The 15,363-nt window shown below is 33.5% G+C and overlaps 1 protein-coding gene across 4 annotated transcripts in view; it reads left to right on the top strand.

Annotated features, from left to right (window-relative positions):
- Window positions 1-15,363, top strand: part of MARCHF1 (membrane associated ring-CH-type finger 1) — an 820,299-nt gene that overhangs the window by 279,195 nt on the left and 525,741 nt on the right. For 3 of the 4 annotated variants that reach the window (XM_067035463.1, XM_067035461.1, XM_067035462.1), the window contains exon 2: window positions 5,565-5,641. The gene's annotated coding sequence lies outside the window, so the exon portion shown is untranslated. Of the gene's footprint in view, window positions 1-5,560; window positions 5,642-15,363 lie in introns of those variants that run through there. The other variant, XM_059066453.2, reaches the window with a different exon arrangement.

Genomic DNA, 15,363 nt, shown 5'->3' with positions numbered 1-15,363 from the left:
GGCCTGCTTTTGTATGACCCATGTGCTAAGAATTTTTAAAATGTTTTTAAAGGATTGTAAATACACACAGACACAGAATGAGCAACACAACAGTATTGTTGTGACAGTATGCAGCCTGCAAAGCCTACAGACTCTTACCCTCTGGCTCTTCACAAAAAGTTTGCAGACTCCTGCTCTAAAATGTTAAATTTACTTAGTACAGCATGCAGAATTAAGAAATAAATTTAAAAGCAGATATTTTGGAAGGTGCACCATCATCTAGCCTTGTCATCAAGAGATTTATTTGAAACAGTGCCTGATAAGCTTTGAGTTTTTCATGGTGTGTAGGCATCGATTTAACTTTCCCATGGAATATTTGTAATGTTTTAATGTTTATGATTGACAGATATTCAATATCATTTAAAATTTAATTGAAGCCAAGGAAAGTTGTTAAGATTTTCAACCTTATAAGACAAAATCAGGTATGTCCAAAGAAATTTGTGCTGTTATTAAGTATTCATGCTTACAGACTAGACCACAAAAGAATTTAGAATTCCTCAGTTTTTTGTGAGTATTTTCTCCTGAAATAAAAATTTTACTGAAATCTATTATGTTTTCTGTGTATTTTGTGGCAGCTATGGTGTCCGCTTAGTCATCAGTTTTTCCCCCTATATTTGGAATTCAAGAATCTACAAAATTTGTATCTGTTGTTGTACCTCCTGGAAAAAAAATCTCAAAAATGTTTACATAAAAATAGTCAAAATTTCAAGTGATCAAATTCTCAATAATTATATTTTGTTATACAATGCTTATAGTGTGAGCTGTATGTAAAATAATTTGAGTAACATTTAGCATTTCCTTCCAAATGAATGATTCATTACTTTTGCAATAAATCTAATTATTCAGTTTGGTATATCATTCCTTAAATGATGTGTCATATTACTTGATGCTAGTGTTCTTAGTCTGAATAAACATTCCTTCATAATATTAACAAGTTTTTCTATGATCTTTGCCAAATGCAGAAACTTTCCATTATAGCTCATAAAATTTCTTTGGATGATGTTCTGTACACAGTTGCCTTGCCAAAACCAAATTTATGTATATTATATGATCAAGAACTTATCCTTTCTTATTTTCATTTAGGGTCTGTTCTGCAACAAAAATAGTTACTGATTTTTACAAATTAGATTTTAAGTACCTAACACTGTGATAGCGATCCAGTTCACTTTATTCCTGTTTATTCACTGCCTATAATTGATTTTGTTCATTCTCACCTGATTCAGAGATTTTATATCTGCAGAAATTCAGACTAACTGCAAGTTGCTTTGCATAAAGGAACCAGAATGTAGTCTTTTTTTTTTTATTTGAAAAATTCAGAGTGTAACAAATATCCCAAAACCTGAGCTATCTTTTGTATGGTCAAACTTTCTTTTATGAAATGTATTAATTTTCAGCAAGAGTAGCTCATTGATGAATATTTTAAAATATGTCTACATTCTGGGATTTTAAGGGAACACATTTGATTTGATGGGTTTTTTTTAGGATTTTTTTCTCTGCTAGTTTTTCTTGAAAGTCACTAGTTATTGCAGACTGGGAGATGGGCGATAATATCATATCCTGTTCCATCAGGGATGACTTATGCTACATTCTGCTAAAATTAATAGCTCTGAGGTTCTTGCTCCTTTTTTCTTTTTGATCATTGAATCCTCATTCTTCAAAAATATTTTTGATGTTCCAAATAATTTCCTCTTTATTTTTTTGTGTAAGGTTTTCCACTTTTTGTTTACTTGTCTCAATGATTTTATATTATAATAAAATACATTAATTTTTTTGTGTTTCTAATATTTAGGGAAAATAATAAAATAATTTGATATGCTATAATATATAACCTGTATTGGAAAGAAACAGCAACTTTTAACACAGCATTTAATAGTGGTACTGACCAACTATTTACACTAAGAAAATAGCAATTCTTGTACTATAACGAGTGGATCATTATACAGTAATTTTAATTTAAGCCTGTTAGTGTTTACTTTAGGGTTATTAATGATTAATTAATAACACTTAATGTAATGATTTGTATCATATTTAAAGCACCTTCTAGATTTAAATGGGGGCTGAGCAATATCTTTATGTTTCAGTAAACAAAAACCAGATGATGCAAACTACTGTAAAATTGTATTAAGTATAGCCATTAGTAACACTAATGAGATTTTTTAAATTGTGTGAATATATATACATATATACGTGCATACATACAACTGTAGATAGATTAGATACATAGGTAGGTAGATCAAGCAGATTGAATTAAAATAGAATGATAGAAAGGTTGATGGTTGTAGCAATTTGAAACCCAGCCACTTGTTTAGAAGCACAGATTATCATAGATGTTTTTAAATCAACACTATTTTTTGATTATCAAATCTTTAGTTTAGCAAACTTATTCCTCCTTTGTAAATCCAAGTAAAGTGATGTATATTGATCCTTCTATAATAACAAAGCAATTTATCCCATTTACTGGAAGTTTGTCATAATAAACATGCAATATTTATTATAAATATTAGATATTTATAATAAAAATATACAAATAAAAATGTTTGCAATGAGTGAGGCACCCTTAGATGTGCTAGGCTCAATCTGAGGAACAAGTGCTATCCCACATTTTTAGTGAAACAATAGTTTCACCTTTAATTTACATTCTTCCTCCCTCCAAAAACATCTTCAACAGTCACAGGGAGTGGTTTGGAAGACAAATCTCATGTCTAATCATTATGTACCATCTGTTGATTAAACCTTGACATCTCTCCACTTCCACCTGGGTAATTTATTTCAAGGATAAACTTATCTATTCAATTTCCTATTCACTTAGTTCTGTCTCAGGATTCTCCTCAGTCACCATCAAAGATATTTTTCACACCCACCTCACGAAATGCCCAAATATATATGAACGCCTGTGGTGACCACAGTTTAGTCTCAAAGTCTCTCTTTTCCCCAGATACATCTCTCTTTATGTGAGCTTTGCTCTTTTTTTTTTCCTCCCTTCCTCCCTATTTCCCTTTCTTCTTCCCTCCCTTCCTTCCTCCTTTCTCTCCTTTATTGTGTCTCTTGCCGTATGACACAAAAGGAAGTAAATGTTGGACAGGTACCTATGAAGACAGAAAAACAGCTGGAGAAACTACAATGATGAGGCAGTAGAATGTGTAATACTAATCTCACTCATGCAATTAATGACAGCATAACTTTTGTACAATTTGCTACGGTTTCTGTTTGCTTTCATTATGCTAATTGATCCATTGATATTTCATGGTACTTTGTATTTGGAACTCAGATTTTGATATCTAAATTCCATTTAAATTATGTGATCTGTAAAAATGATCCTTTGAAACATGGAAAATTTTAAAGTTATTCAATTTAATTTGAGCATAACTGAAGTTAGCCTGAATTAAAACTGATAACAGTAGTTACACTATTTTGAGCCAAAGACGGATACTATTCTTTAATTCATAAAGATGTCATTCGCAATTGTTGATGGATATTTGAATGCTAACACTTTTTATTTAGAGGTAGTTAAAAATGCACAATTTATTAAAAAAATAGTGAAAGAAGGTATAATAACAATGACCTGTTTTTGGAATTGCATTGAAAATATTTAAAAGTTGAAGGAAATTCTCAAAGGTCTCTATGGAAACAGTTTTGTTATTGTTATTTCTCTAATTTATCTGACATTCTATTTGTTGTACATAGTCATGGTTACAGTGTGTTTCCAGGTGGAAGAAGTGGACTTTCGTAAATCAACTTATTCCATAGGCACGCTTATTTTAGATAACTATTACACAACCTCAGCTCACACCTCTCCACAGTAATTCTGTAAATAAATACAACTCTGATGTGAAAATGTCATATTTTATCTACTACTACAGTGTTGCTCTATGCATTCCTTGAAAAATGATCAATAATTTTCTCTATTACTCCAGTTTGTTAAAATACCATCTTGTGATCTTTCTTTATTTAAAACAATAATATGGAGAGATCTTAAGAGGTTGATGCCAGCTCACCGTATGGACAATTGGCCTTCTTAGCCCCTTCAACCAAACATAGCAATTCCATATTTTTTCATGAATATATCACACTTTGTTTATCCTATTATTGAGTCCACTTGAGTTGTTTCCAGATTTTGTCTATTCCCAATAATACTGCTATAAACATTCTTAGATACGTCTTTTGGGGGAACGTATATTGTAGTCAGCTCTGCGTTCTACTGTAGTGGACCCTAAAACAAATAAGAACTAGTTGCTGCTGTGTTATATCTGGGATACAAGAGACTGTGAATCACGTGGGCGGTGAATATTTCCTTTTGTAAAATAATTTTTTATAGATTTATTTATTTATTTAATTTATTTTTGGCTGCGTTGGGCCTTCGTTGCTGCTTGCGGGCTTTCTCTGGTTGCGGCGAGCAGGGGTTACTCTTCGTTGCGGTGCACGTGCTTCTCATTGTGGTGGCTTCTCTTGTGGAGCTCACAGGCTCTATAGCACAGGCTCAGTAGTTGTGGCGCATGGGCTTAGTTGCTCTGCGGCATGTGGGTCCGTCCCAGACGAGGGCTCGAACCCATGTCCCCTGCATTGACAGGCAGACTCTTAACCACTGCACCACCAGGGAAGTCCCTGGTGACTATTTCCCCTTGATATGCTGTTTGAATATATAAAGATCCCCAAATGAAACTTGTTTAGCTTCACACAGTGTCTCTTGCTTGTCCTTCAAGTGCTTCATTTTTTCATTCATCCTCATTATGTTTACAACATTCTATCAGGGACTTCCCTGGTGGTGCAGTGGTTAAGAATCCACCTGCCAATGCAGGGAACACAGGTTCGAGCCCTGGTTCAGGAAGATCCCACCACATGCCACAGAGCAACTAAGCCTGTGCGCCACAACTCCTGAGCCTGCGTGCCACAACTACTGAAGCCCATGCTCCACAACAAGAGAAGCCACAGCAATGAGAAGCCTGTGCACCACAATGAAGAGTAGCCCTCGCTCACAGCAACTAGAGAAAGCTCCCGTGTGCAGCAACAAAGACCTGATGCAGCCAAAATTAAATAAATAAATTTATTTTAAAAAACCCATTCTATCAATTTCCAACTATCTTTATAAAGCAACTGTATTAAACTGGAGCCAGATATTGTAATCTGATTTTTTTTTTTTAGTTTGTCATCTGTCTTTGGGGCTTTTGCTGAGTGTCTTAGTTGTTCAGCAGCACATAAATGGCATAAAAAGCCTTTTTATGTCTTACACTAGAAGAGATCATTATGAACTTTTTTATTAGAAAATAAAACTTCAGTTGACTCTTCTTAATATACTAAAAGTATTTAAACATTTTGAAACTGTATGGAGATTGATATAAATTCTTTCACATGATCTGAGTATTGACACAAATGACATTGGAAGCACTCCCTATTACATTATAAAGACTTTAGACCCACAATTTGTACATTTGTGGGTTCTTTCCATTACACAGAATTAGTTTCCTTAAAGTTAAATTTTTTTTTTAAGTTCAGCCTTTAAGCTTATTTATTTCAATTTTCTTTTTCAGGAAGTGTACCCAAGAGGAGTTCTGAGACAATGTCCTCAGATGTTCTGCTGGGATTAAACAAGACACTGCTGTATTTTGTAAGTTCATCTATTTTTATCTTAGTAAAAAAAGACTTTCTGCTGCAGAGAACCAGTTTTTTTTTTTTTTTTTTAATTTGGAATTAGAGTCAAATTTTGATTTAATAGAAGACTTAATTTTATTTTTTCAAGATTTCTTTTACCTAAATTTTATTCAATTTCAGTGGATAGTGAAAAGCATTTCTTTGTTAGATGAACTCTGTTTCATTGTATGTATTAACCAATATTTTAATGACCTGTGAGAGGAACTTCATCAGTTGTTTAGCTAATTTAAAAGGGCAGTGCTCTCAGTAATACCAATTTGTTGGCCTGTGTGAATATATTGGTAATTATAATGTCCTCTATTTCACTGAACAAATAGTTTCAATTTGATCTGTAACAACTACCTCCTGTGGCCTGATGAAGGTAACTGAATACTGACCCTCTTTAGGAAACATATTGATTTCCTTTTTGTTACTAAAACTTAGATTTTACATTCTGGGATTATTCATTATGATGAGATGTGTACCACATTGTTTGGATGTACTAAAATCTGTCTAACACTCATGAATTTTACATGATGTGAGGCAAACAAAAGCTACTGTGTGGAGAGTCATGAGTGACATTAAATTGAATGTTTTCTGAACCTTCAAATTTACAACCCTTCTGATTACCTTAAAGTTGAGAATTTTGCTATTTCAGTTTCTAAAACACAGTATAAAGCAAATCAATTTTTCCCTCTTTTACAAGCTCTCTTCTGATATTGATACAGAATAGCCCCATTGCCGCTAGTTACTTTTCTATGACTGACTCAGGAGATTGAGAATGTAATACACCTCATGTAATTTGACATTTGCACTTTTCTTTTCTCTCTCTGTGTGTGTGTTTTTCTTTTTATTCAAGTAAACTATTCCCAATAAACAAGAGAAAAAATTGTGCTATGTCCCCTCATAGTAAGTGGATGGGGGGGTCATCTGGATAAAACGATGTACCTAGAGATCTGTAATCAGCAGTGCAGTGGCTATTCCAAGTGCATTCAGCAGGGGTATTTTGTTGCTCCAGTATTTTTGAACAAGCTGGATTAATACTGATTATGGTAACATGAAAAACACACTCAAAAGTTAGAATAGATTTTAGAAATGTATATAGTATTTTGGAAAGCATAAATCAGTCAAAAAGATCTTGAAATTGGTGAAGAATCACTCACAAAAAAGGAGGGAAATTTTGTAAAGATAAATATTAACATCTCATAAATAAATAAGGATTTATTTAGAAGATTAAAAAATAGAAGATTATATAGAAGACAAAAAATAAGGATAATATAGAAGATTAACAGAAAAATCTTTATCTTAAATTTAAACTAAGACATAGCAATTCTACTTTTTTCAAGTCCTATCCATTTACATTATTATTTTTCTAAATGGAAATTTAGAAAAATTTAGGGAATTTAGGGAATTCTCCCTAAATTTAGGGAATTCTCCCCCTAAAACACTGCATTTAATAAAAATGTTCAATTTTCTATTTTTGTTAAGGATTTCTCTACGTATGTATCTTCCTCATAAATTCCAAGTTTTATCATTGAATAGCAAGAGCATTTAAATGACTTTATACAATTTTATATTAATAAGAAACATTTGTTGAATATTTACTATGTATCAAGCCTTATGCATGAAAAATGGCAAAGAAATTTAGTGTTGAATATGACCTGTGTCATCTGATCAGTGGTGAACATACATTTTCTATTAGGATTTCACAGAAGTTTCCTGTTCCCCTATTACTACATCAATCCCTACAGCTCTAAGAAATCCAAGTTGGGAACTACGGATGTATTATTAGAACTTAGATTAATAAGAAATATTTTTAAGAACCAGGAACAAATGTATTCTTGGCTGGATCACACTTGTCTTGATTTCTCTGAGCACCTGTAATTTATTCAGCTAGTGTAGAATCTGGAATGTACCAAGAAGGTACAGGGGAGAAATATAAATTTTGATTAAATATTCTCAGTAATAGAAGTATATTCCAATAAAAAAAAATTAAGGAAGTAGAATAATTCTATTTGAAAAAGAAAACATACTGAAATAACTGAATACGATTCTTCAATGTATATTAAGAAATCTTACAAAAACATGACCCATTCTTTTTTTGTAGTGATTTTTTAAAAATTCAAAAACCTGGACTATTAATAGTGCAGATTTCCATGCTGAGAGAATTTTTAAGTGCTAGAATAACTACAGATACAACTTTGAAAATCCCTTATTTTGAAAGACTTTTCAAGCAACACAGATCCTATCTTGCAGAGACTATCTGAAAGAAAAAAATGCTAATTAATTCGACATGAAATTTTCCAAACCGAGGATTATATGATCATATGTTGGTTGCTGCTTTACATTCTGTAATAAGTCATTAGCTTCAGTCAACATTGACTTTGCTTTGACTGTACAAAGGAGGAAGCTAACTGGTTTAGCAAAGCATCTCCTGCTCCACTATGGTCCCAGTTGAATACTGTCTAGTCGCTAATGGGGAATTAGTACACTTTCCTCTAAGGGTGTGAGGGATGATCAAAGTGGACCCTCTGCCTTTGGAATGAGAACCTCCCTGGGAGCTCTACTCATTTCATCTGACTGGAAGTCATCTAAACAGATGTTTTAAGGAGCACATTAAAAAAAAACAAACTCAGAGCTATCTTTTTGCTGTCCAGTATTGCTGTCCTTAAGAGAGGATTATACTTCACAAGGTAGTATCTATCAATAGAGGCTATTTTTCTGGTATTTTACATCATGAATGATTCTAGCTTAGAAATCACTCTATCTTCTGGCTTATAATGCTAGTTACTTTATAGACTTTCTTTTCCAAGAAACCCAGTAGTGATGAAATCAGCACTATGTTTTGTAAGATTTTTTAATTCAATCAAATGATTGAATTATTTAATTCAATCAAATGAATATTTGTGCTAAGAACTGTGGAGAATATAGGAAAATTGCAAAAGACCAGTGCTTCCAAATTGCTACAGTTTCATTGTGGAGAAAAAAATCAATTATATAAAAATTAAATGTAGGATTAAAGTCAGTAAAAAAACTCAGACTGTATTATAACTCTCTGACTTCCTGCAACATCTTAAGTGTACCCTCGTATGCCACATACATATTTAAAGAGATGAAGAAAAGAACAATGAATGAATGAATGAAGTGCTGCAGTTACTCAGAGTCAATGTAATTAAATTTGAGAAATGAAACAGGAAAAACTAAGGACTCACATCACAGATTGGACAAAGTAAAGAGACTTGGCTTAAGAATTTACTTAGGATATGGTGATAGATTCTATCTTTAAAGGTCTTGGAAAGCGAATTTTATAAAATGAGTAGTGAGCAGCAAACCTAAGAAGTAAGATTGGTCTAAATGAGGAAAGTTCTTAACTCCATGCTGGGCAGCCTATACTTTATTCTGTGGGAGGGTCAGTTGCCAGAGACATTCCTATCAATTCCTGAATAACTGACATGGGGGGAAGAGGTGAGAAAAATCAAAGACTATGTCATACTTCTAACGCTGAATAAGTGGAAAAAATGTGCTATGAATGGAAATATGAAAATTAAGAGGTTGGGGTGAAGAGGGCAGTTGGTAAGGTTGATGTAAGTGGTGAAATCTTCCGATTTTGAAACATCTTCAACTTATTTTCCAAGAGCGACTTATCTCTACTTATATTCTTAGCTCAAACCTATTCTTTTTGCTTTTAATGTTATTGGCATTTTTGATAGTAAAACCAATGGGTTATTTGTATTCATTTATAATTAATACTGTCAGTGAACCTCTAGTCTATCTAAAAGTGAATTTTTAAGTGAATAAACAGGAATTATTGAAATGGTGAAAGAAATGTTCATTCATTTTGGAGTAACTTTTACTCACATAAAGTCCTGAGTTGACATTCAGGAGTAATTATCTGCTTCGTTATAGACATTTTACAGTTTGTTTTATAACTTTGGACATTTTGTAGAAATAAAAAGGATTTGAAGTTTTTGTTCTGTTGACAGAGATTCTTCTTACTTTCCTAAAATACAGAGACACTTGGTCAGAAAGAGATAACTGTGAGGTAGAGGCCTAGTCATTTCATGTGTTGATTTTTCTCATCCATTAATAGGCAACTATTTATGATGTGGCCAGAAACAACTTAGACGTTCTCTGAGGAAGACAGAGCTATGCTTGCCCTGATTTGAAGAACATTTGTAAAAATATACATAGTGTATACAAAAGAGAGTAGTGCAGATGGTATAGCTACCTACTGAGGGAAGTTGACATAAAAGAAAAACAACATAATATTTCCCAAAGTGTCAGTGAAAAATAATTTAGAATAAAAATATTTATCAGTGACTTTCCAAGAGGATTGTGAAGCACAGGGAGATGTGCCCACGTGGATTCTTTTGGGGCCTTTGCAACCAGTTGTGAGACACTAGAATTGATAACAATGATTTCAGCAAGACAAACTAATTTCTCATAATCTGTTCTTCATCTGTTTTCACCATTTTGTTTTTAATATATATCATCATATATTTTTAATGTTGTTAAATATTTTCTAATCTAAAAGTTATTTGATGATTGCCAAGAAAAATACAAACTGTGAGCCAGAATCCACTGGTATATGATGAAGGACATGAGCTTAGCCCAGAATTGGACTGGAGATTGTTTATGTCCAAACAAAACAAATAAATATGTTGGGGAAAGCTACGGCGTTTCAGTATAAGGCTTTAAGTTTGTTAGTCTAACCTTGTCTAAAAGAAAGGATAACAGTTCATCAAGAGAATCATTTTTCTCCCCCATACGTTATAAGGATGCTTATACGATTGAACCACATAATGGCACGCATTCTCAACAGCAACTTTTAAAAATATATGAAAGGTCTTCTGCATACAGTTGGTTGTTTCTTGTATGAGCCTTTGGTAGTCACCTTGAACAAAACTTAAATGCAATTACACAAGGAAACAAAGTGATTATGGTAGCTTTCTGATTATCTACATACACAGGGAAGAAGCCTGAAGAATTGTGGAGGAATTAGTTAGTTGACAGCTTATTCCTTAGAGTTCTTGAACATCAACTGTCTCCAGCAGGTTTAAGGTAGGAGTTTTATGGCAGACAACTCATAAGTGAAGTTCTACTGAGGACCTGAAGGGCGGGAATTTTTTCATTCCTGACTGAAAAAACACCTCTGTGTTATAGATATCAGCCATGTTGAAAATAAAGACATTTCATTATGAAAGTTAAAGGTTATCAATTCATTTACTTAGCTACACATATTCTTTGGTAGCATATATTGCTGGCCATTCTTTTTATCGCCAGAAGTTGAGGCACCCATGTGCAGGATGAAAATTTTTGTCAGGAAGGGAACTCTAAATGCTTAAGAGTGCTAAAAGGATATCTAAAAGTTCTGTATGTCTTTGTCTTAAAGATACGGCAGAAGATCTTAAAGATACACTACAAAAAAAAAAAAAATACACTACATACCATCAACACAGTAAAACCTAAGTTTGCTCTCTTAAGGAGTTTAATCTGATTGAAATTCCATTGTGATGCATCTGCTAGGGAAACACTGTGTCCAAGTAGAGTGATGGAAATGTGTGCACTTCACCCACTCTTTCTTTCCTTATCTGTGTTCTGTACTAGGAAGTTATGGCTCTTTTATTATTTGGAGTAAAGCTCTTAATGCCTCTAAATGGGGAAAAAAAACTACTGTGTAATGTAAGTACAAGCAAGTAAGTTTAAGTGTAAAAATTAGAAGTCACTAAAAGGAAAAGTCAGTTTCTTTTCAGTTAGATATTCATGCAACACAGTAAGCATCAGTTCTAAAAATAACAAAATTTTATACATTATTTTTTCTCCTCGGCTGTACCAGTGGTCCTTGCTTATTAGCAGAGAAACACATCTCTTCTTCTTTGTTCATAATTACCATCAATTGCATCATTGGGCATCTGTGATACACACTACTATATATAAAATAGATAACCAACAAGGACCTTCTGTATAGCACAGGGAACTATACTCAATATCTTGTAATAACCTATAATGGAAGAGAATGTAAAAAAAAATACATGTATAACTGAATCACTTTGCTGCACACCTGAAACTAACACAACATTATAAATCAAGTATATTTAAATTATTTTTTTAAAAAATTAAAAAAGAAAATATAACAAAATCAAAAATCATTAGTTTCTCCATTTTTATTGTTTTTGAAAAATTCGTACATATATAGACACACACATTCCTGACGTTATAGCCTCAGAAACAATATTGTCAAAACTCTCCTTTTGAATAATTTAGTTATTTAAAAAAGAATTTCTTTAAGTGTGACAAACTCTAATTTGTTTCCTCGGCATAATTAACCACTGTGACTTTCTATTTCATTTGTCTTAACATTCACATTAATGAATTCACCTTTTGTCCTGCTTTGAACTTGATATTGAAAAAGGTTTTATGCATCATTGCTTCTTAATATGCCTCAGGTAATTGGCCCTGTTACGGTAGCTTGTATAATACTTCTCTGAGAAAATGAGAGGGACTTTCCCAAGAAATAGAGTTTATCTCAAACTGAATGTGTTTCAGTGAAGTCATTATGAAAATGGAAGATGTTTTGACAAAGAAATAGATGAAATTACAGAAATTGAAAAAAAGTTTTTATACACAGACCAACAGACATTTAGTATTGTTGCATGTAGCCTCACATCTCCTTAATATTAATGGTCTACGCTCCAACTTTCTATTATTAAGTAAATGAAAATGAGCTCCTTGCGAATTTACGTGGGAGCAGAATAGTACATAAATATCAATCTGCTGAAATAGACTTTTCCAGACTGTTATTCTACCTTTGCCAACTCTCTGAGTCTCCTGTGGATTAAAGAATGTGTATGTACAAGTAAGACCTTTTTTTTTATGCTGCTTAGAATCCTGGTTTCAGATTTTCTGTTGTATTTTGAAAAGACTGGATCGAAGCATAGTTGATGGTGACAAACGCAGGCATTTAATTGTGTTTTGAGGGTTCCCCACCCAAACCTAACATTGGGCATATTTCAAATGCTGTATCTGCAAAAGGTTTTCTTTTCTGCTTTGCAATGGTACAAAAACTCTTTATCATTTGGAGCCCAAAAGGGGAGAATCGTCTCCAAATGACGTAGAGTTTTCTGTACTTTTCCAAGGGTTAGTTTGAGTGGTTGCTCAGTGCTGTTAGCCTAAAGGCAAAATGGTCATGTGTCTAAATGCATCACTCTTTACGTTCGCGGTTAGACAAGAGTTAGGAATGTAGGTATTCAGCTTCAGCCGTTGCACAAAAACAGTCAAAAGAGTTTTTGCATCACATTCAGATCTCCATCTGAGTATGTCTCTCTTCTATGATTGAAGAGAGAATGTAAAGCTCTCCATTCTAAAATGGCTGGGAATATGTTCCTATATATCAGTGATGTTATTCTGTCACTTGTGTTGTGACACAAAAAAATCACATAAATTTCTTAAAAAACAACTCTAGAGTAAGACTGATATATAAGACTCAATGTTATGCCATTGGGATAAGACTGAAGTGTATTATGAACTCAACTAGAAGCAGAATTAAATTATCCTCTTGACTTGAGTTGTGGCACTTTAGAGCTGCCCTAGAATAATTCATTCTCACCCTTTGAAGCAAACCCTTTCTGGGACTATTTTCTGGTTTTTTTTTTTCCTCTTCTGCTCTCCATTTCAGGGTTGTTTTCCTGACATATCCTGACCTGAAATCACTAGATATTGTGGTATGTGATCAAATATGTGACTAACTTGTGATTAAACTGTTTTATTGTGAAGTTAACTTACATACATTCTCGGCCGGAAAAATGTCAGCCAGTACTTCCTTTTAAAGTTAGAATAAATGTTACCTGATTTAATGGCCTTATAGTTATCAGTGTCTTGTGATAATTCAAAAACTTTGTTTTAAAACAGGGTTTCTTCACATAATTTTTGTGCTGTATCAGTTACTATTCCATCAGAGAAGTTGAAAAATTAGAAAAAGCATATATTTGTTATAAGAGCTTTTTTATAAGGATTTACATAATTATAGGAGCTGGTTAAAAGATGTCAGTAGGGCTGCTGTCTTTGCATGTGTCTAGAGTTTAGATCCACAGGACAGGCAGCTGGGAAGAGGAGATTGATGTAATGTGGGAAAGAGTATGCAGTAACTCACAAGCGTTTGCTGAAACCGCGCGAAATGGATTGCAAGTCATGTCAGTTCTTACTTTTCGCTGCTTTCAACCTTGGTGATACAGATGTCATTCAGGAGAAACTGGGGCCATGGTCATCACAGAGCTAAACACACATGCGACACAGGAGAGGCTGAAGGAGTATGAATAGATAAGATGCACTGTGCGTGATCTACAGAGGCACCTCATGGCTCTGCCCTGCCCTTCCAGCTAAAAAACAACATGGCTGCTGCTTCACTTGTGCCCACAAATCTCACACAATCGTCCCCGTGGCCCACACTGTCTGGAATCATACAGGGTAGGGGGTTCTGAGCAATGTTGTTGGGTCCCAGCGGACCCAGTACAGAGCTACTGCAGTGCCTTGGGCCCATTTGGAAGTCTGATGAGGTTTATGCATCCCCTTTCAAAAGGATGATTTAATATTTTAAATGCATATAATCAAATGCAGAGGATTACACAGAGAATCAATTTTATTCGAATACAGTCATCAAAACATGAGAAATCAAATTTGTGGTGTAGTCAAACACAGGCATCATAATACGGTAAATAAGGTCTAGGCAAATGCTTAATAATAAGAGTAATTCCAAGACCGTGATGAGTTTAAATCATACTTTATGTAATTGTAATACAATATATGAAAATATAATATTCTGTATGAAGAAAAGTTCATAAATATTGCTATTCCTATTGCGCTTTATTGACTAACATCATAATCCAAGAAAATGATAAACTTTCACTTAGAATTCAGTGAGGATATGACTTTTTTTCCCAATACACATGCACAGATCTATTCTATTCATTGCCTTCTCATCGATAAGATCTGTAAATCCTAGGATAGTATCCCTCCTTTGGAGTCACAAACTCTCTTGGTGAGTGATCTTTACCTGTACTTATTTTTTAAGGTAAAAAGTTCAAAGAAACATTTTTGAGGTCTAGATACCCGGCTGTGGGTATCACATGCTAAATGATGTCTGTAGTATAATGAACCTCACACTAATTATTTTACTTGTTTATAGTTATAAAGTCTTAATCATAAGGAACAGCATCTTGGTATGTCTCTGTGAAAAGTAAAATCAACATTCCACAAGAAGTGGCCACACTAAATTGTTAGTAGGGTCCCGGGGTTTTTCTTCTTGCTATGAAAGCGTCAATGATTTTTTTCACAGTTTAGACGTAGTAAAATAGCGCCGTTTAGACTCCTGAGTATGGCAGTTATTAAATGTTTTCAAATGAATTTCTTTCATTCTGTATTATATTTCATAAGGAAAACTTTTCTCTTTGCATGCAATAAGACTGCAGAGTAATACACAGCTTATTAAATAGATACTGTAAGGATACAAAGTGAAGTAATATTCAGTATTAGTATAGAATGTCAAATTTCTGTCTCATTCTTTTTTTTTTTAATTCTGTTTTCTGTAACTTTGGCCTTTTTAAACTTTCTGTTCAACTTTGTTTTTGCATACTCTTAAGAAAAGAAATCTAGAGGTACAATTTTGTTTCTTTTCTTTTTTGTATGTGATAAATTTAGCATGTT

This window comes from Kogia breviceps, chromosome 6 (assembly GCF_026419965.1).
Source record: "Kogia breviceps isolate mKogBre1 chromosome 6, mKogBre1 haplotype 1, whole genome shotgun sequence".
NCBI lineage: Eukaryota > Metazoa > Chordata > Mammalia > Artiodactyla > Physeteridae > Kogia > Kogia breviceps.
The sequence above is the reverse complement of the archived record's forward strand: the minus strand, read 5'-3'. Positions and strand labels throughout refer to the sequence as shown.